The sequence below is a fragment of the Schistocerca piceifrons genome, chromosome 3, assembly GCF_021461385.2.
Source record: "Schistocerca piceifrons isolate TAMUIC-IGC-003096 chromosome 3, iqSchPice1.1, whole genome shotgun sequence".
In the NCBI taxonomy this organism is placed as follows: Eukaryota; Metazoa; Arthropoda; class Insecta; order Orthoptera; family Acrididae; genus Schistocerca; species Schistocerca piceifrons.
Window position 1 is genome coordinate 847,993,627 of NC_060140.1, and position 23,098 is coordinate 848,016,724.

The window sequence follows — 23,098 nt, forward strand, 5'->3', positions numbered from 1 at the left end:
TCTATTCAATACCTCTTCATTAGTTATGTGATCTACCCATCTAACCTTCAGCATTCTTCTGTAGCATCACATTGCAAAAGCTTTTATTCTCTTTTTGTCTAAACTATTTATCGTTCACGTTTCAGTTCCATACATGGCTACATTCCATACAAATACTTTTAGAAACAACTTCCTGACACTTAAATCTATACTCGATGTTAACAAATTTCTCTTCTTCAGAAACGCTTTCTTGCCATTGCCAGTCTATATCTTATATCCTCTCTACTTTGATCATCATCAGTTATTTTGCTCCCCAAATAGCAAAACTCCTTTACTACTTTAAGTGTCTCATTTCCTAATCTAATTCCCTCAGCATCACCTGACTTAATTCGACTACATTCCATTATCTTCATTTTGCTTTTGTTGATGTTCATCTAATATCCTCCTTTCAAGACACTGTCCATTCCGTTCAGCATGTCTTCCAGGTCCTTTGCTGTCTCTGACAGAATTACAATGTCATCGGCGAACCTCAAAGTTTTAATGGATTTTAATTCCTACTCCAAATTTTTCTTTTGTTACCTTTACTGCTTGCTCAATATACAGATTGAATAACATTGGGGATAGGCTAAAACCCTGTCTCACTCCCTTCACAACCACTACGTCCCTTTCATGCCCCTCGACCCTTATAACTGCCATCTGATTTCTGTACAAATTGCAAATAGCCTTTCGCTCCCTGTACTTTATCCCTGCCACCTTCAGAATTTGAAAGAGGGTATCCCAGTCAACATAGTCAAAAGCCTTCTCTAAGTCTACAAATGCTAGAAACGTAGGTTTGCCTTTACTTAATCTATTTTCTAAGATAAAGTTGTAGGGTCAGTATAGCCTCACGTCTTCCAACATTTCTATAGAATCCAAACTGATCTTCCCCAAGGTCGGCTTCTACCAGTTTTTCCATTCATCTGTAAAGAATTTGTGTTAGTATTTTGCAGCTGTGGCTTATTACACTGATAGTCGGTAATTTTCACATCCGTCAACACCTGCTTTCTTCAGGATTGGAATTATTATATTCTTTTTGAAGTCTGAGGGCATTTCGCCTAACTCATACATCTTGCTCACCAGATGGTAGAGTTTTGTCAGGGTTGGGTCTCCCAAGGCTATCAGTAGTTTTAATGGAATGCTGTCTACTCCCGGGGTCTTGTTTTGACTTAGATCTTTCAGTGCTCTGTCAAACTCTTCACGCAGTATCATATCTCCCATTTCATCTTTATCTACATCTTCTTCCATTTCCATAATATTGTCCTCAAGAACATCACCCTTGTATAGACCCTCTATATATTCCTTCCACCTTTCTGCTTTCACTTCTTTGCTTAGAACTGGGTTTGCATCTGAGCTTTTGGTATTCATGCAAGTAGTTCTCCCTTTCTCCCAAGATCTCTCTAATTTTCCTGTAGGCAGTATCTATCTTACCCTTAGTGATATACACCTCTACATCCTTACATTTGTCCTCTGGCCATCCCTGCTTAGCTATTTTGCACTCCTGTCGATCTCATTTGTGATACGCTTGTATTCCTTTTTGCTTGCTTCATTTACTGCATTTTTGTATTTTCTCCTTTCATCAGTTAAATTCAGTATCTCTTCTGTTACCCGAGGATTTCTATTAGCCCTCGTCTTTTTACCTACTTGATCCTCTGCTGCCTTCACTATTTCACCTCTCAAAGCTACCCATTCTTCTCCTACTGTATTTCTTTCCCCCATTCTTGTCAATCGTTCCCTAATGCTCTCCCTGAAACTCTCTACAACCTCTGGTTCTGTCAGTTTATCCAGGTCCCATCTTCTCATAATCCCACTTTTTTGCAGTTTCTTTAGTTTTAATCTACAGTTCATAACCAATATATTGTTGTCAGAGTCCACATTGGCCCCTGGAAATGTCTTACAATTTAAAACTTGGTTCCTAAATCTCTGTCTGACCATTATATAATCTATTTGAAACCTGTCAGTATCTCCAGGCTTCTTCCATGTATACAACCTTCTTGGCGACATTTATTCAGGTATTATTCTTGAAGAAGACAGAAAGTGAAGGAAAATTACAACATAACAGAAGACTTTACGAAGCTGCGGGAAGTGATTTTCCCAAATGTAGAAACTATGAGGTTTGCCATAAAGGATATTATTTCAAAGGCAAAAATAAATATCAGACAGACATATGTAATGATATAAGTCCTTGACAAAAATGGTACTGGCATTAAAAAATGACTTTAGGTGTGAAGCTTCTTTCTGCCAAACATTCTTCTCATACTTACAAAGTGACATACACGATACAAGGCATATTTTTAAAGTAATTACCATTTTGAAACATGGCCATTGGAGCTTTGCAGTTGGCGTACTGTACATGCTCATAAACTATTTCAACTGTTGGCTACCCACAAATGTCATTGCAGTAGCTTCAGATTGCACAAAAATTTATGACTCAGTTGATTGAAAATGCATTGTTATTCATTCCTTAAATTCAAGAGTCATATAAGCTGGTGAATTTAATTGGTTGATTAGTAAATGTATGGAGAAACATCATCAGCACTGAAATGGTTAGAAAATGGGAACTAAAGAGAGCGACCATATGGCATTACTGATAAACTGTTGCACCAAGTACACACAAAAAAAAATCGAATAAGAAAACACTACATGATTTCATCATTCTCACATGATTTTTCTTGCATTTCAAGAAGTGTTCTGTATGAAAATGTTACAGAACACTTAGTCATGGATTACAGTGGAGAAGCGCAAGAGAGTAGAGTGGAAATGCACATCGGGCTGCTGACGCAACGCTGCTTCGCACCCAGGTATAATGTATAATGGGGGCAGGAAGCAGTGCGGCAGTCAGCAGGCTCGCTTAACTGTATTGGCTGAAAACACACAAACTGCCTGATCCGCAATCTTTCTCGTACGATTTTAAAGAAACTACTGAGTAAAAAATTTTTATCCTTGTCCATCTCATAGCTTTACTTGTCAGCTTGATGTTGAACTGCTTATCTTTTCATTAATGGCCATGGTTATTGTGATACTTCAAAATAAAGGAACCTACTGCAAGAATTTTGAAAAGTTTGCATTGAAAAATAGAAGTCACCATGAATTTGCATTTAGTGCATGTTAGACCACATGTTTCTGCATATGAAATATAGCTAACATACTGAGTTATTCTTCAAACTTATAAGGATATCACTATCTGCCATCAGTCTCAAGAAAATGGATTGTGTGTAAAGTGCTTCATACCGAAGTCGCGTGCTAACAAAAAACCCAGAATGAACTATTTGTAACATTTCTAGTATCTCATAAATGGTTTAAGATACTGAAACAAGGTTCCGCCAAATGATATTTTGCCACATCATTAATAGGTAAAACTCCCATATCTAACTGATATTCAACCAACTACACATTTTTTCAAATGAAATAATGTCATATTTAAGTGTCGTCAATAGCTGATGAAACTAGATTTGTTACAGATTCTTAGAAACCAGAAGACATAGCTCTAATATTTACCCTCCAGCCACTCCACAGGCAAGCGCATTTTTCTAAGTATTGTAAATGATTTATATAACACACAGAACTTTCCAGCTGCATTCGGTGGTGTTGACAAAAGACAAACTTGTCTAAAATGTTCATAAAATTCTGATTCAATGTAATTACAAAAATTTTCAATCAGTCGTACTCCAAGCAGTTGCAGATCCTCATGGAAATTCATTATAATCGATGATGGGGGACGTGGGAAAGTGGTAGATTTTATTCTTCCAGTGTATTTCGCTTGAGGCAAGAAGGGGAGCTTAATATACAGCCAGACTGACCACTACCAAAGACATCAGTTATGTTGCTTTTTGTATTCATTGGAGATGGGGCATACCCATAGTTGAGGCATTTTATCAAATCTTTTAGTTGATGGGTTTTAGATCCATGGAATGAATATTTCAACAAACACTTTTTCAGACCATGACGATCAACAGAATCTGCTTTTGGAATAATGAGCACTAATAGGATCACATTTTGGAAGCCAATAGAAACTTCACCTCAATTTGCTGACAATACTGTGAAATTTGCATGTTCTCCACAACACTGTCAGTGATCTACAAGGATCCATGGTTGTCAATGAGCAAATACAATAGATATAGAGCATTCTATACAAAGCACTTATCAGATGAGAAGAAACTTTAACAGACCTTCAAATGAAGTTGTCAAAATGAGACGTTATTGAAAATTTCTCTCGCACAATAAAACACAATTTTCACGTGTTTCCCAGTTATGCTACTTCAGCTTTATTATTGCCTCTTGTTTTAAGACAATGAAATAAACAAGAGATTAACAAAATGTATTTTGACTTATCATCTGTAATTCTGCTGCCACCTCATCACATAACTTGTCCAAAATGAATCAGACATGATGATAGTTGTTTCACTGCTATCATAAATGATGCTGAGTAAAAATGACTGCTATCAAAACTTCTGCTGATACCATTTTCTCAACAGTACAACAAATGAAACACACTCACCAACAGTACTGGCTCTGTTATCCACAGCACCAGCAAAATAATTCTGGCATTGTCCGAATGCAGCTGGGGTCATTCGAATGCTCTGGTTGCCTCTCTATGAAACAAACATGTTTGATTCGCTCAGTGCAGCTCTGTGCCACTCTACTACATACCGGTCCACTTCAGTACTAGTATAATCACACACACTGTTTCGCCAGCACTGCTCTGCTCGCCATGCTGCTCTGGCCGTGCCACAAAGCTCCACGATGACCATTGCATTACAGTGTGGGCCTGCTGGGTTCCAAAAATGCTGACCGGTTTACAAATCAGTAATCATTTAGTCAGTGCTGCAACTTTCCTCCAGAGATACGGTGTCAAAGGGAATAAGTTTTTAGGCCAGATTGTCACTGGTGAAACATGGAGTTGATTCATTACACCACCAAAATCAAAACAACAGTCTTTGGAGTGGAGGCTTTCAAAATAGCACAAAGCTCCACGATGACCATTGCCTTACAGTGTGGGCCTGCTGGGTTCCAAAAATGCTGACCGGTTTACAAATCAGTAATCATTTAGTCAGTGCTGCAACCTTCCTCCAGAGATACGGTGTCAAAGGGAATAAGTTTTTAGGCCAGATTGTCACTGGTGAAACATGGAGTTGATTCATTACACCACCAAAATCAAAACAACAGTCTTTGGAATGGAGGCTTTCAAAATAGCACAAGAAATTGAAAATTCAGCAAACAACTTCAGCCCAAAAAATTATGTTCACTCTGTTTTGAGGTAGGCAGAATGTTTTTCCAGTCAATTTTTTACCTTGTGAGTTCTTTAAGAAACTATGCCATGCAATCCAAAACATTGCGTGTGACATGCTCAGCACGTTGCACGTCAGTGCCCATCCATATCTGGCTCACTGCACCAAAATCTCATTGTGTCATATAGTGGGGAACAATTTGATCACCCCTCCATACAGCCCTGATGTAGTGTACTTGGACTTCAAGAAGTATCTTACTGGTCACACTACAAGGAAGATAACAAAATCAAAAGATCAATACAGGACTGGCTACAAAATCAGGTGGTAGATTTCTATGAGCGTGGATTTCAGAAGCTGTTCATACTATACAGAAATTTCCTTATCATAAGTGGAAATTATGTTCTGAAGTAAATTAATGTCCAGGCTTTCATATAACAATAAATTTGTAATACTATTTATGTTTCTTATTTTATTTTAACACAGTATTTACTTTTAAAAAACACCTTGTAAATAATGAACTTTCAATAAATCAGGAAGAAACATACTGAGAAACCAGAAATTGTCTTGGTTTGTAATAAAGAAAAAGACTGTAACTACACTGTGTGAAAAAATAACCACCACATCCACTGTTTCAACAAAGAAAATTAAAAAGAAAGAAAAGACACTGAAGAATGTGCACCATAATACTACGTATCAATAAAGCAAACTGGAGGAAGAGATGTCGACAGGACGATAACAAGAAGGGTTTACAAATTTTGTCCAGATTGTCCTCATTAGCCATTCATGTAGTTGGAGTGCTTTGAGAACCGTCACAGGGAATGAATACGTGTGATATCATTAAATGTACACATTTTTTAAAGGAAAAAATTTTCTTCCATTACCTATTTACTGAGAGAAAACAAACTGAAAATCATTGTCGCTTGCAAAAGCTGCAGCATCACATATGTCCTGAATGGTAGAAGGTGGTGTCACTGTGCAAACTCTCACTCCAGTGACAAGTTATGGGAGTTTGCTCAGGAATATTTTCTGAATATTTTGGTATAAGGAACACACAATCTCTGGGAGCTTATTATAGTGTTTTGATACAATTGTGATATATTGCTTTATTACCCATGTTACCCTTGTTTTCGTGAAAAATCCTTCACAACTGTGGAAAAGTTGAAATATGCTATCAGTTTAGGAAAGCATCTGGTTTCTCAAAGGTGACAAACCAAAGATGCAAAAGTACTGCCACACAGCTGTCGCTCTGCTCTCCTACGCATAGCATCATTGTGTCACTCTTCCATTGCATTCAATGAACCCATACATGACGTACACATAGGCCAACTCTTGATCAGTAAACCTATCCATACTCCTTGGTACAACTGTTAATGTACAAATAACACTGCAGCCCTCTTAGATTGTTTGCAGATGGTGCTCTCATTTACCATCACATAAAGTCATCACATGGTCAAAATGAATTGCAAAACAATTTAGACATGATATCTGTATGGTGCAAAAAGTGACAACTGACTCTAAATCATGAAAATTGTGAAGTCATCTGCTCTGCTAAATGTCAGTGATAAATCACACAAATCTAAAGGCTGTGAACTCAGCTAAGTACTTGGGGATTACAATTATGAGTGAACTCAGCTAGTACTTGTGGCTTACAATCATGAGTAACTTAAGTTGGAACAATCACACCGATAATGTTATGGAGAAAGCAAACCAAAGACTGCAATTTATCGGCAGAACACTTAGAAAATGTAATGGGTATCTTAAAGAGACTGCTTACACCTTGCCTGTCTGTCCTATTCTGAAGTATTACTGTGCAGTGTGCGATCCGCTCATGAAATAGAAGAGAGAGTGCCATAGATATGATACACAAATTGGGATGGCAGTCATTAAAACAAAGGCATTTTTTGCTGTGGCAAGACCCTTTTTCTTTTAACAAGAGTGTGAAAATATTTTGTTGGCACCCATCTACATAGGGAGAAATAATCATCATAATAAAATAAGAGAAATCTGAGTTCACATGGACAGACTTAAGTGCTCGTTTTTCCCACACACTGTTCGAGAGCAGAACGGTAGAGAAGTAGCTTAATGGTCGTTTGATATACCCTCTGCCGGGCACTTAATTATGAAGAGCAGAGTAATTACGTAGATGTTGAAATGATGAAGTTTGTCTCCAACCAACATGCACAGGACATACGGCTGACGTTCTTTTGCACTGTTCTGTAGATGTTTTCAGTATAACACAGAGATAAATTTGGGTAAGAAGTCAAACTCTGTTTCACTGGAGATCACAGGTGTCTCATACCAAAATACTCGAGAATCACCCTGAACAACATTTTAAATTCTGTCTGGAGTTTCGATCCACCCAGAATGGCTGACACCGTCAATGTGTTAAGAAAACTATCTAATGTTTACACTTCAGAGTGTAAGCCTGTTGAGCTCTGCTAAAGCTATCAGGATGTGCTATTGCCTTTAGTTTCTGCCAGTCACAAACGGCAAGACTTGGTGTGGGAGGAAAGGCAGAAACAGTGGCTCTCTGTTGAAACAGTGGCTCTCTGTTGTTGACACCACAGGTAAACAGGATATCTCTGTAAGGCTCGTAGATTCAAACGGTGGAACCAAAATGTCACTGTTGTTTAAACGGTCGCCCAATACAGTCGACAGCAACGGAATACAACTTGTTCTGTTGCAGAGCATCTATTTTATCCACGGTAGAGTAACAAAACTGATGCAAACAATGAATTCCTTGGCCATTGTGTCTGTATAACATCTGCGCCTATTACAAAGTTGCTCCTAAGTTCACTAAAACAAAACTATCAGCAACAGAATGTAAGAATGTACTCGATGTGTTTTGTAATGCATTTAAACATTGAAAAGGACATCACTGCAGCAATAAGAAAGCCTTACTTGGTAACAGAATTAAGCCAAATTGCATAAATACAGCTGACTACAAACACTTACATATTCCAGTACTAAAAACATTGTAAAGAAAGCCACTTCATTCACTAAGATCTCTTTAGGGAGTCTAAAACGATGTGTGAAGTCCAAAAGGTTAAATTACTGTTAAAGATAAACCGGTACATAACCACAATTAAAACAACAATTTTATTGAAACTTCCTGGCAGATTAAAACTGTGTGCCCGACCGAGACTCGAACTCGGGACCTTTGCCTTTCGCGGGCAAGTGCTCTACCAACTGAGCTACCGAAGCACGACTCACGCCCGGTACTCACAGCTTTACTTCTGCCAGTACCTCGTCTCCTACCTTCCAAACTTTACAGAAGCTCTCCTGTGAACCTTGCAGAACTAGCACTCCTGAAAGAAAGGATATTGTGGAGACATGGCTTAGCCACAGCCTGGGGGATGTTTCCAGAATGAGATATTCACTCTGCAGCGGAGTGTGCGCTGATATGAAACTTCCTGGCAGATTAAAACTGTGTGCCCGACCGAGAGTCGAACTCGGGACCTTTGCCTTTCGCGGGCAAGTGCTCTACCAACCGAGCTACCGAAGCACGACTCACGCCCGGTACTCACAGCTTTACTTCTGCCAGTACCTCATATCAGCGCACACTCCGCTGCAGAGTGAATATCTCATTCTGGAAACATCCCCCAGGCTGTGGCTAAGCCATGTCTCCGCAATATCCTTTCTTTCAGGAGTGCTAGTTCTGCAAGGTTCGCAGGAGAGCTTCTGTAAAGTTTGGAAGGTAGGAGACGAGGTACTGGCAGAAGTAAAGCTGTGAGTACCGGGCGTGAGTCGTGCTTCGGTAGCTCAGTTGGTAGAGCACTTGCCCGCGAAAGGCAAAGGTCCCGAGTTCGAGTCTCGGTCGGGCACACAGTTTTAATCTGCCAGGAAGTTTCATATCAGCGCACACTCCGCTGCAGAGTGAATATCTCATTCTGGAAACATCCCCCAGGCTGTGGCTAAGCCATGTCTCCGCAATATCCTTTCTTTCAGGAGTGCTAGTTCTGCAAGGTTCGCAGGAGAGCTTCTGTAAAGTTTGGAAGGTAGGAGACGAGGTACTGGCAGAAGTAAAGCTGTGAGTACCGGGCGTGAGTCGTGCTTCGGTAGCTCAGTTGGTAGAGCACTTGCCCGCGAAAGGCAAAGGTCCCGAGTTCGAGTCTCGGTCGGGCACACAGTTTTAATCTGCCAGGAAGTTTCATATCAGCGCACACTCCGCTGCAGAGTGAATATCTCATTCTGGAAACATCCCCCAGGCTGTGGCTAAGCCATGTCTCCGCAATATCCTTTCTTTCAGGAGTGCTAGTTCTGCAAGGTTCGCAGGAGAGCTTCTGTAAAGTTTGGAAGGTAGGAGACGAGGTACTGGCAGAAGTAAAGCTGTGAGTACCGGGCGTGAGTCGTGCTTCGGTAGCTCAGTTGGTAGAGCACTTGCCTGCGAAAGGCAAAGGTCCCGAGTTCGAGTCTCGGTCGGGCACACAGTTTTAATCTGCCAGGAAGTTCCATATCAGCGCACACTCCGCTGCAGAGTGAATATCTCATTCTGGAAACATCCCCCAGGCTGTGGCTAAGCCATGTCTCCGCAATATCCTTTCTTTCAGGAGTGCTAGTTCTGCAAGGTTCGCAGGAGAGCTTCTGTAAAGTTTGGAAGGTAGGAGACGAGGTACTGGCAGAAGTAAAGCTGTGAGTACCGGGCGTGAGTCGTGCTTCGGTAGCTCAGTTGGTAGAGCACTTGCCCGCGAAAGGCAAAGGTCCCGAGTTCGAGTCTCGGTCGGGCACACAGTTTTAATCTGCCAGGAAGTTTCATATCAGCGCACACTCCGCTGCAGAGTGAATATCTCATTCTGGAAACATCCCCCAGGCTGTGGCTAAGCCATGTCTCCGCAATATCCTTTCTTTCAGGAGTGCTAGTTCTGCAAGGTTCGCAGGAGAGCTTCTGTAAAGTTTGGAAGGTAGGAGACGAGGTACTGGCAGAAGTAAAGCTGTGAGTACCGGGCGTGAGTCGTGCTTCGGTAGCTCAGTTGGTAGAGCACTTGCCCGCAAAAGGCAAAGGTCCCGAGTTCGAGTCTCGGTCGGGCACACAGTTTTAATCTGCCAGGAAGTTTCATATCAGCGCACACTCCGCTGCAGAGTGAATATCTCATTCTGGAAACATCCCCCAGGCTGTGGCTAAGCCATGTCTCCGCAATATCCTTTCTTTCAGGAGTGCTAGTTCTGCAAGGTTCGCAGGAGAGCTTCTGTAAAGTTTGGAAGGTAGGAGACGAGGTACTGGCAGAAGTAAAGCTGTGAGTACTGGGCGTGAGTCGTGCTTCGGTAGCTCAGTTGGTAGAGCACTTGCCCGCGAAAGGCAAAGGTCCCGAGTTCGAGTCTCGGTCGGGCACACAGTTTTAATCTGCCAGGAAGTTTCATATCAGCGCACACTCCGCTGCAGAGTGAATATCTCATTCTGGAAACATCCCCCAGGCTGTGGCTAAGCCATGTCTCCGCAATATCCTTTCTTTCAGGAGTGCTAGTTCTGCAAGGTTCGCAGGAGAGCTTCTGTAAAGTTTGGAAGGTAGGAGACGAGGTACTGGCAGAAGTAAAGCTGTGAGTACCGGGTGTGAGTCGTGCTTCGGTAGCTCAGTTGGTAGAGCACTTGCCCGCGAAAGGCAAAGGTCCCGAGTTCGAGTCTCGGTCGGGCACACAGTTTTAATCTGCCAGGAAGTTTCATATCAGCGCACACTCCGCTGCAGAGTGAATATCTCATTCTGGAAACATCCCCCAGGCTGTGGCTAAGCCATGTCTCCGCAATATCCTTTCTTTCAGGAGTGCTAGTTCTGCAAGGTTCGCAGGAGAGCTTCTGTAAAGTTTGGAAGGTAGGAGACGAGGTACTGGCAGAAGTAAAGCTGTGAGTACCGGGCGTGAGTCGTGCTTCGGTAGCTCAGTTGGTAGAGCACTTGCCCGCGAAAGGCAAAGGTCCCGAGTTCGAGTCTCGGTCGGGCACACAGTTTTAATCTGCCAGGAAGTTTCATATCAGCGCACACTCCGCTGCAGAGTGAATATCTCATTCTGGAAACATCCCCCAGGCTGTGGCTAAGCCATGTCTCCGCAATATCCTTTCTTTCAGGCGTGCTAGTTCTGCAAGGTTCGCAGGAGAGCTTCTGTAAAGTTTGGAAGGTAGGAGACGAGGTACTGGCAGAAGTAAAGCTGTGAGTACCGGGCGTGAGTCGTGCTTCGGTAGCTCAGTTGGTAGAGCACTTGCCCGCGAAAGGCAAAGGTCCCGAGTTCGAGTCTCGGTCGGGCACACAGTTTTAATCTGCCAGGAAGTTTCATATCAGCGCACACTCCGCTGCAGAGTGAATATCTCATTCTGGAAACATCCCCCAGGCTGTGGCTAAGCCATGTCTCCGCAATATCCTTTCTTTCAGGAGTGCTAGTTCTGCAAGGTTCGCAGGAGAGCTTCTGTAAAGTTTGGAAGGTAGGAGACGAGGTACTGGCAGAAGTAAAGCTGTGAGTACCGGGCGTGAGTCGTGCTTCGGTAGCTCAGTTGGTAGAGCACTTGCCCGCGAAAGGCAAAGGTCCCGAGTTCGAGTCTCGGTCGGGCACACAGTTTTAATCTGCCAGGAAGTTTCATATCAGCGCACACTCCGCTGCAGAGTGAATATCTCATTCTGGAAACATCCCCCAGGCTGTGGCTAAGCCATGTCTCCGCAATATCCTTTCTTTCAGGAGTGCTAGTTCTGCAAGGTTCGCAGGAGAGCTTCTGTAAAGTTTGGAAGGTAGGAGACGAGGTACTGGCAGAAGTAAAGCTGTGAGTACCGGGCGTGAGTCGTGCTTCGGTAGCTCAGTTGGTAGAGCACTTGCCTGCGAAAGGCAAAGGTCCCGAGTTCGAGTCTCGGTCGGGCACACAGTTTTAATCTGCCAGGAAGTTCCATATCAGCGCACACTCCGCTGCAGAGTGAATATCTCATTCTGGAAACATCCCCCAGGCTGTGGCTAAGCCATGTCTCCGCAATATCCTTTCTTTCAGGAGTGCTAGTTCTGCAAGGTTCGCAGGAGAGCTTCTGTAAAGTTTGGAAGGTAGGAGACGAGGTACTGGCAGAAGTAAAGCTGTGAGTACCGGGCGTGAGTCGTGCTTCGGTAGCTCAGTTGGTAGAGCACTTGCCCGCGAAAGGCAAAGGTCCCGAGTTCGAGTCTCGGTCGGGCACACAGTTTTAATCTGCCAGGAAGTTTCATATCAGCGCACACTCCGCTGCAGAGTGAATATCTCATTCTGGAAACATCCCCCAGGCTGTGGCTAAGCCATGTCTCCGCAATATCCTTTCTTTCAGGAGTGCTAGTTCTGCAAGGTTCGCAGGAGAGCTTCTGTAAAGTTTGGAAGGTAGGAGACGAGGTACTGGCAGAAGTAAAGCTGTGAGTACCGGGCGTGAGTCGTGCTTCGGTAGCTCAGTTGGTAGAGCACTTGCCCGCAAAAGGCAAAGGTCCCGAGTTCGAGTCTCGGTCGGGCACACAGTTTTAATCTGCCAGGAAGTTTCATATCAGCACACACTCCGCTGCAGAGTGAATATCTCATTCTGGAAACATCCCCCAGGCTGTGGCTAAGCCATGTCTCCGCAATATCCTTTCTTTCAGGAGTGCTAGTTCTGCAAGGTTCGCAGGAGAGCTTCTGTAAAGTTTGGAAGGTAGGAGACGAGGTACTGGCAGAAGTAAAGCTGTGAGTACTGGGCGTGAGTCGTGCTTCGGTAGCTCAGTTGGTAGAGCACTTGCCCGCGAAAGGCAAAGGTCCCGAGTTCGAGTCTCGGTCGGGCACACAGTTTTAATCTGCCAGGAAGTTTCATATCAGCGCACACTCCGCTGCAGAGTGAATATCTCATTCTGGAAACATCCCCCAGGCTGTGGCTAAGCCATGTCTCCGCAATATCCTTTCTTTCAGGAGTGCTAGTTCTGCAAGGTTCGCAGGAGAGCTTCTGTAAAGTTTGGAAGGTAGGAGACGAGGTACTGGCAGAAGTAAAGCTGTGAGTACCGGGCGTGAGTCGTGCTTCGGTAGCTCAGTTGGTAGAGCACTTGCCCGCGAAAGGCAAAGGTCCCGAGTTCGAGTCTCGGTCGGGCACACAGTTTTAATCTGCCAGGAAGTTTCATATCAGCGCACACTCCGCTGCAGAGTGAATATCTCATTCTGGAAACATCCCCCAGGCTGTGGCTAAGCCATGTCTCCGCAATATCCTTTCTTTCAGGAGTGCTAGTTCTGCAAGGTTCGCAGGAGAGCTTCTGTAAAGTTTGGAAGGTAGGAGACGAGGTACTGGCAGAAGTAAAGCTGTGAGTACCGGGCGTGAGTCGTGCTTCGGTAGCTCAGTTGGTAGAGCACTTGCCCGCGAAAGGCAAAGGTCCCGAGTTCGAGTCTCGGTCGGGCACACAGTTTTAATCTGCCAGGAAGTTTCATATCAGCGCACACTCCGCTGCAGAGTGAATATCTCATTCTGGAAACATCCCCCAGGCTGTGGCTAAGCCATGTCTCCGCAATATCCTTTCTTTCAGGAGTGCTAGTTCTGCAAGGTTCGCAGGAGAGCTTCTGTAAAGTTTGGAAGGTAGGAGACGAGGTACTGGCAGAAGTAAAGCTGTGAGTACCGGGCGTGAGTCGTGCTTCGGTAGCTCAGTTGGTAGAGCACTTGCCCGCGAAAGGCAAAGGTCCCGAGTTCGAGTCTCGATCGGGCACAAAGTTTTAATCTGCCAGGAAGTTTCATATCAGCGCACACTCCGCTGCAGAGTGAATATCTCATTCTGGAAACATCCCCCAGGCTGTGGCTAAGCCATGTCTCCGCAATATCCTTTCTTTCAGGAGTGCTAGTTCTGCAAGGTTCGCAGGAGAGCTTCTGTAAAGTTTGGAAGGTAGGAGACGAGGTACTGGCAGAAGTAAAGCTGTGAGTACCGGGCGTGAGTCGTGCTTCGGTAGCTCAGTTGGTAGAGCACTTGCCCGCAAAAGGCAAAGGTCCCGAGTTCGAGTCTCGGTCGGGCACACAGTTTTAATCTGCCAGGAAGTTTCATATCAGCGCACACTCCGCTGCAGAGTGAATATCTCATTCTGGAAACATCCCCCAGGCTGTGGCTAAGCCATGTCTCCGCAATATCCTTTCTTTCAGGAGTGCTAGTTCTGCAAGGTTCGCAGGAGAACTTCTGTAAAGTTTGGAAGGTAGGAGACGAGGTACTGGCAGAAGTAAAGCTGTGAGTACCGGGCGTGAGTCGTGCTTCGGTAGCTCAGTTGGTAGAGCACTTGCCCGCGAAAGGCAAAGGTCCCGAGTTCGAGTCTCGGTCGGGCACACAGTTTTAATCTGCCAGGAAGTTTCATATCAGCGCACACTCTGCTGCAGAGTGAATATCTCATTCGGGAACAATTTTATTATTATTACAAATCAATTACAAGGTAAGTATTTTTCAGCTGATTTGACAATATTTTACCAAAACTGTCTGTTTTTACAGTGTTCTCTACAATCAATCACCTTTTTACCTTTCTTTTTTCTTTTATTTGAGCCCTTTACCACACTATCTAAAACTCTCATTCTTGGTTGTCCTTGAGTTTTCCCGTCTGAAAATTTTTCTATGATAGTCTTGATGAACCTGTCTTCTTATTATCTCTTAGCACAATCAATCACTTACCTCTTTTAACTTTTCTTTTTTCAATAATGTGAAGTTCTTTAAAAGGCTCACATTGTTCAATGTGTTTTTCAGATCTGACGTTCTTCACTGAGAGTATCCTTACCCGCTTTTTGTGTATTTACACTGATTAAGAAATGAAATAAAAATTTGTAATTTCTGCCTTTATCCACCTCTAACTGAAATCACACCTAATAGAAACATGTACTTACTGTTCCAATAACAGCTGCAGCCTTGCAGACACCGATGACAACTGCCTGGTGAAGTAGATCATCCTCAAGAGGATGTGTACGTGCCAGTTCAAGAAACGTTGCTAACAGCCATTGGAACTGAGCTCGTTCAGTGAACAGATCTGAGAGGCACAATGATGACCTTACAGCTTCTCCGATCAGCCTTAATGCAGTTCCAGACTGTTACCATGAAAAATATAAAAAGAAGTGATTGCAACAACAAAACACAAAAGTTCATGAAATTTCAATCTATATATGACACTGTGACAAAATACAAACACTTTGAAGTATTAATACGTGGATGGAGTCAATACAAATAAGCATGATCAGCAGAGTACTTGTTGAATGTACAAGAAGGTGGAGGCTCTTATGTCAAATGAGAAGAGACATTTGGAAAACCTTTTGTTGTTTTCACCTTCCCAGATTCAGGAGAGGTTTCAGCAGAGTTTCTCATGACCAAGTGAGTTTATGACAAAAAAAAATCATCATCATTTGCTATCTAAGTTTGACAAACATTATTTCTGTGGGCAACTGATAGTTAATAAGACTTCAAATATCTATGAACCTTCAGATTAGTTATTGAGGTATTTACACAATAATTCAAAGAGGCTGTGATATTGTGAAGTGTCAGCTGTTTGAATACCTAGATCACTGAATACAGAGCAGAAAGCGGCACATACTGGAATTTTGCACACACTTCTCATGAGGTTCGCAGCAAAAGTTGAGTCTTCATAACAAAAATCATCATGTGCAATGACAACATTATTTGCCTCAATGGATGGCATCAGTATGGGGTGGTGGAGATGTGGACTGGATGCACCTGCAATTGTCTGGTGAGATGATCTTTTTTACAATGTTCTGCACACAGCAAATGCATTTTGCTGATTAGTCTCCCCACAGGAATTGCTTACTACTGAGGTGCTTCTTCACTTTATGTTTAGCACTTGGCCACTATGCCATGATCAGTAAAAACAACAATATGGGAATTGTTGATCTGTCTTGGTGCAAAACACTTTTTGTTATTTACTTACTGGAGAAAGTGTTTTCCATCGAGGCAGATTCACAATTCCCCTATTGTTGCTTTTCTGTGCAAATACGGACCTAAAGGAAAAGTTCCAAGATAAAGTTCTTGGATCAGCAAAAGTTGGTTCTCTGTTACCAAACAGTACAAAAGCTCAGTTCTAAGTGTTTACATATGAAACTGTTATTTGGGAGAACATTTTCTGACATGTTAAAGGACTTCTTGAAGCTTGTAACAATGTTCTTTTGGCATTCTGCTTTTGCTTCGATAATTGAAAGTAGCAAACCTATGGAGTACATTTGTATAAATAAGTGTCGTGTTCTCTCCGACATGTATGACAGAACAGACGCTACTCGTGATGAAATGGCTAGAGCATTTGTAGTTTCGCAGAATAAACATATACAACCGGAACAGTAGCATAAAGAAACAATTGCATTACATGTGCAGAGGTATTAACAGTCTCATATAACACTTTCATGCATAATAAAGAAAGAAAACTGTCTTCATTGGGGTACGAACCCAGGACCCTTGGAACGACAGCCTAATGCTCTATCAACTTCCCCGCAGAAGCTTTCCATATTAGTTATTCACTGTTATTTTTTTCCTATGCTAAATAGCTCTGGTGCTACTTTTAATGTTCATGTCTGTTCTGCTGGATGACAGCACATAGCACAAACTAAATCGGAGTTTCAGTTGATACTCTACTTACGTACAACATTTCGTACTGATCTGAGTGTCTGATATTTGGAGGCTTGGGAGTTAGCACTGCCCAGGAGCATGACACAGAACTCGCCTGCTTCCACCTAGACAACATTACCAGACTCCAACTTCAATGTACACCACCTACCAGCTCAGACAACAGTATCAATTCACCAGCCCACCATGCCCATTCCTACCTGCTGCCTTCCACAAGGCTGCATTCAACTGGTTGCATAACATGACGCACCCCATGTGCGCAGATCTGCCAATCTAGTGAGGCAGCATATTTCATTTCCAGGTATACACAGGGACTGCAAGATCTGGGTCCGCATCTGCCTTGCCAGTCAGCATGCCAAGGTTGGCTGCCATGTGCACACCCCCATCGCTGCCTTTCCAGACGTCACACAACTCTTCACCCACATTCACTGGCACCTCATCAGCCCTCTATCTCCTTCTGACGGCTGCCACTACCTCCTTACCACAGTGAACAAGTTCACCCACTGGCCTAAGGCAACACTAATATGCAACGTCACCACCACCACCACCACCACGGTAGCCACTGGATTTCTCTCCACATGGATTGCCCTTTTTGGCTCTCCACGCCATATCACTGTGGACCACTGACACCAATTTACATCAACACTTTTTCGTGTGCTAACAGACCTCTGTAGCACTGACCCTCAACTGACATCGAGCTACCATCCAGCCGCCAACAGCATAGTGGAACTGCTCCATTGCACTCTGAAGGCTGCTCTCCCCTGCCACAATAGATGGACCATTGCCCTACCACTGGTCACATACGAGGCTGATCTTGAGATGTCTACTGCCGACTTTGTTCGCAGCTAGCCAATCACCATCCCAGATGACTTCCTGCAGCCTGCCCACCTGCCCGAAGATGAATTCATCTCCAAGTTCGTTGCCCCCTTGTAGTACCAAATGGCTCACCTGTGACCCATCCCATTCCAGCACCACAACAAACACAGGGAATTCATTCATGGAAACCTGGCATCATGTAAACACATTATGCTGAACAGCCTCCGCTTTGCCTGCACTACCCTGCCCCCCACCAGTTTCTGTAGTGGGACTACAAGACATCTCCACAGCACCCCTACCAGCGTTTTGATCAGCAGGTTCAAGCCTGCCTGTACACTGGCCAATACCACACCACCCAGCTTGACCACCAACCTCATCAACACCCTGCAGATGTACACTGCCACCAGTACCGTGACTGGTGCAACCACCGCCGACAGCGATCCAGGGATCCCAGCCACTGAAGCTCCCTCGGTGCTGGCCTACCACATTACAACTGAAGGAACCGTGGCAAACCCACCATGCTATGTTAGCACCGCCCCCGACTCACTGGCCGTTGACAACACAGGCGCCAGCCCACTCCCCCACAATGTGGAGGATGCCCATGCCCATGCCCCAGTACCGCGTATGCCCGATGCAGTGAATTCCCCTCTGATGCTGTCAACAGCCAGCTATGCCACCGCCGCCATATTGCATTCCCCACCAATTCGATAACAGCGTTATTTCAAGTGCTCCCAACACCATGCCCCAGAGCTGCTGCCACCTTCCTCACACCAGAACCACCAGTGATTCACTCTCACACACACACACACACACACACACACACACACACACACACACAGTCCAATGCATCTGCTTTCAGCTGTCAAACATAGCCACCATGCTCTCGACCTCTCCTTGCACCCAACCACAATGACGCTGCACCCTAGCCTCCACAGCTGCATGCTGGCAACAATGTCCAGTACCTGCCCGCCCCTGCACACACAGCACTGGACACAGGCTCAGAGCGACCCAGCCCTGCTCCCCCTCACTCCATGCACTGGCAGTGTACTCATCGGTTGTGTCGGCTGCCAGTACTGCACTGCCGCTGGCTGTCACACAGTGGACCAGCACTACTGACTGCCGGCGATCCTGCACATTTGACATTTGGCGCCATGAAGACCAGTGCCAGCTCCCATTGTGTGACCAGCAACCTCAGCATCGATGCCACCACCCAAATTCTCACTGTGGGTGAGAGTAACGCCCCTACCAATACAATCCTCCACCGTCACCACCTCACTCTCTACCCAAACTCTGCTCTTCGCAGAGAGGGGGAACTGCGTGGTGACCTTTCATCACAAGCTGTCTTAGCAGGTGTGTCCACCCCTAGTTCGCAACAGCCATCTGCTATGGCAATGAGTTTCTCCCTTCATGTGTTACCTCCAACTCAAGCTGTCGAACCAGTCAGGTGACCAGATACCTCAATTGTACGGTCACTGGCTATCGGTAGAGAAAAACAGTTCGGTCCATAGTAAGGCTTACTCCGATCTAGCCTCAACCAGTCTGCATCTTCTCCTTATGGTGTCAACATCAGTTCCTGCTCAGCATCCATGCCGCTACAGATATACAATGTGGCAACAAGTACCGTGAAGTTTCAAGAGACACCTATGTCACGCTGGCTGCAACCCTGCTATGCAGCTGGGTTTGTGAATGGTGTTTCATGCTACATTTTCTGCCAAAGACTATTAATTCTGTGCCGCATGTCGGAATATCGTTGTGCTGGTGAAACTCCGAGGCGAGACTCCGACCTTGCTCGGCATCCGCATTTTCTACTGTGTCGCACCTTTTTCCACTGACAACCATGCCGGTGAGTGACTTTGTCCAGAACTTATAATCTTGAGATTATTTCATGTGTTTCTTCACAGTTGAGTAGTCGGTAATTATACTTGTTCCTTGACCACATGTGAGCATTGTTCTCGGTACAGTGCCTACCACACCTTGCCCTACTATTTGGTAGCCATATTATAAGTTAGGTAAGGAAACATTACAACAACATGTAAAGATTAATAGCTAAATCTCTACAAATAGACTGTCTCTGAATTAATATAAAATGCAATACATGCAATTCAGTACATTATAAATTATGCAACAAGAAAAATCAACAAGTTAAACAGAATACTCTAAATTCTAAGGTGTTACATACCATTAAGAACCTCAACTGGAAGTCACATTTTACACATTTTCTTAAATATCTAACCTCTGCCAGTTTTGCTTACAGATAAAATTAATTTTGGAGACGAACGTGTCAAAAATTTGACTTACTTTTCAAATTTCCACTTGCTAATGTCTCATTACATCACATTCTGGAATAATTTGTCACTGAGGAAAAACGTGTTTGTAGTACAGAGGTGTGTAATATGGATAATATAGTGTGTTCACTCTAGAACATCTTGTAGACAGTTTATTAAAAAAGTTATGTATACAGATGACTCCCTCACAATAAATTTACTTCTGTATGAAATTTGTTGTTAACAGTCAATCACAGTAACATTTGTAAATATAATATCGGAAGACGAAGTGATTTCCATTAGCTATCATTCAGCCATAGTATGGCACAGAGGGGAGTCAGGTACCCAACCAAAACCATCTCTGACCACCTATCTAGTGATGTAAGGAATCTAATGGATAAAGAAATTAACTTTAAGCACACTTTGAAATTGTATCTGCTTGACAACCCTTCTACTTACATGTGATGACTTTGACATAGATGTAAGAACTCGTGACAGTTTTGCATTGCATTTAAAGTATACATAGCCATAAATTAAATAAATTTTGACCAATGTACAAGATTTGCAGCAACTACTTCAACATGTATTGATAACATTGTAAGTGGTTATAATTACAGTTAAAAGAAACATTTACTCTAAATTTAAAAGTATAAGATTATGCATTACTATGTGTATCACACAATAAATTTAATTCAGCCCGCACAACAAAAAGATGTAGGAACGTCAGTCACAAAAATGTGGAGGTATTTACGACGGTGGTTTGAAAAGTTCTCGGAATCACCAAGAGAGGTCAGCGTTAGCGCAATGAGTTGTTCACATGACAATCATTGGACTGTTGCCTGTAAACACATGCTACATCAGTGCTCTTGGCAGAGAGCTCTGGCAGTGACGTGGCTCTGTTGTTGTTCCCACGCGATGACTTGCGAAGATGGAAAAAAAATCGAGATTCAAGCAATGATTAAGTACTTTGCAAAGAAAGGTATGAAAGTAAAGCACATTCATATCAATTTCCAGAATACACTGGGAAACTCTGCTCCTTCCTATTCAACTCTTGCGAAGTGGTCAAATGAATTTAAATTTGTTTTGGAGAGCTTAGATGATGATCTGCACAGTAGTCGGCCGAGATGTATCACTATTCCAGAAATCATTACAAAAGTGCACAAAATGGTCATGAAGGATTGCCAATTGTAAGTGCGTGAAATCGCTCACACTTACCAGACGTCATCTGACAGGGTATATACATTTTAACTGAATAATTAGAAATGAAAAAATTATCTGCAACATGGGTGCCGCGACTCTTGATGCACACCCGCACACGTGCCATTGTCATGGCAAAATTACACGAACTAAGGTATTTATTGTTGCCACACCCGCCTGTGGCCACAGAGGTAGTGACATCAGTGGATTCTGCCACTGACTGACATCTGCCTAAGATGGCTGAGTGTTTCAGATCAGTAAGCCATCACACTAACAGTCACAATGCGGCCAATCCCATCCAGAAAACAACTGGTGAAATTCAAAACAGGTTGTTTTCTTCAGTTCAAGTTGGCCAATGTTATGTGAAAAACTGATAAATTTAGTCGAAGAAACAAGAACTTTTTGGCATCCGGAGCATGGAAAATATAAAACTGGGATATAGCTTGGAATCTATGGACTGAAGTTGCAGCTTTATTGGAACATAAGTGGACAAAATCTTTATCATGAAATATAAGTATAAATTATAACCTCAAAAAAAAAAAGTTCAAGGGAGACAAGGGACATATCTTATGTTTAAAGTTACTCTAGTAGATCTTTTTTTGGGTATGGCAGGTGGGCATTAGCTGTTTACAAATTATTATTACTGATTACTGGTGTTTGTATGCCTGTAGGGTGGTGATTCTGTTACATAATGTTGTTTGCAATTGTGGTGTATGTGTTTCCACTTTTCAGGGCTTTAAATGTTCAGAGTATCTTATTTTAAAATTTATGTTTGGCTTTCACGCATATGCTGAATGACAGTCACTGAAGGTTAATAAAAATACATCTGTTTTGAAGAATTTATCTGCAGTTGTGCAGAGAGTTTGTAATCCTGCTTTTCAATGCAACTGTGAATCATTGAGAGTATGTAATAGAACATTCCTCCTTGCATCTCATACATTTGTAAAACTTGTCTAGTTAGTCCAGTAACTGAGGAAAGAGTGTACAGTGCTTGCCATGTTCTTTTCAAGACAGATATAGCTCATTCATTGTCTTTCTAATAGCCAAAGCTGTAATGCAAAGGTGTTGTGGTATCTATCCTGTCCACGGATGTTGAACTCTAACCTCCCTGATCACATCAAAAACTTATCAAGGAGATTGACTGCACTGTCACCAAGCTGTCGGCTGATGTTTGATACTACTGGGCAACATGTGACGATGGCGTCTGATGACTCTTATCAGTGCTAGGGTGAATGCAGCCTAAGGGAAGTAGAGGCATGGGTCAAAAATAATAAATTTGAAATTAAACTTTGCAAAAACAAAACTAGTTAATTTCGCCACAAAACAATCTGTCCAACATATAAGTGGAATACTATGTATGGACCAAAAATTGGACATTGCAAACTGTGCCAAATTCCTTAGCATAGTAGTGAATAAAAGTATATTGTGGAGTAATCATATGGATAGTATACTGAGTTGACTGAACAGTTTCATTCATGTCACTGGCATCATAACTGATCTGGCTTTAAAAACACTGTAACTAAGCATATTTTGTTCCAGTCATTAAGTGTAGTATAATTTCTGTGGGTCTGAGAAAACTGATCTATTCAAAGCTTTCGACTACAGACAACGGTCATACAATCCATGGTGGGAACTAAAAAGTAATAACACTTCAAACCTGTGTGTGGTAAGCTAAATCCAATGTTCATTCCAGTTGTATACATGAGAGTCTAATTTTCACAAAGAGAAACCCACACCATCCTGAGGGTAGCTGTTTCTTTCATCTTTACGAGACTAGACACAGACAGTTACATGTTACATAACAGCAGACTAAAACTACACAAAAAAACTCCATATTACATAGGCATGAAATTAATAAATAAAATTTGGAATGGGAACTGTGACCCAAATCTAAAAAAATAGTGAAGGAAACTTGGAAAAATATCTGAAAAGCAAATGCTACTATAGTTTAGAAGATTTCTTGAATGATAACCATGTAAAATAGTGTGTTTATAGTAAAACCATATGTATTATACCCTGAGACTAATTTATTAATGATAACCATATACAATAATA

General features: G+C 42.9%; 3 non-coding genes across 3 annotated transcripts; all 3 read left to right on the forward strand.

Annotated features, from left to right (window-relative positions):
• The first annotated feature begins 10,197 nt into the window (after positions 1-10,197).
• On the forward strand, positions 10,198-10,272 carry Trnal-caa. The gene has a single exon. It is a non-coding gene; the product is annotated as a tRNA-Leu (tRNA).
• A 2,333-nt stretch (positions 10,273-12,605) lies between these two features.
• Positions 12,606-12,680, forward strand: Trnal-caa. The gene has a single exon. It is a non-coding gene; the product is annotated as a tRNA-Leu (tRNA).
• A 1,430-nt stretch (positions 12,681-14,110) lies between these two features.
• Trnal-caa lies at positions 14,111-14,185 on the forward strand. The gene has a single exon. It is a non-coding gene; the product is annotated as a tRNA-Leu (tRNA).
• Positions 14,186-23,098: the final 8,913 nt, after the last annotated feature.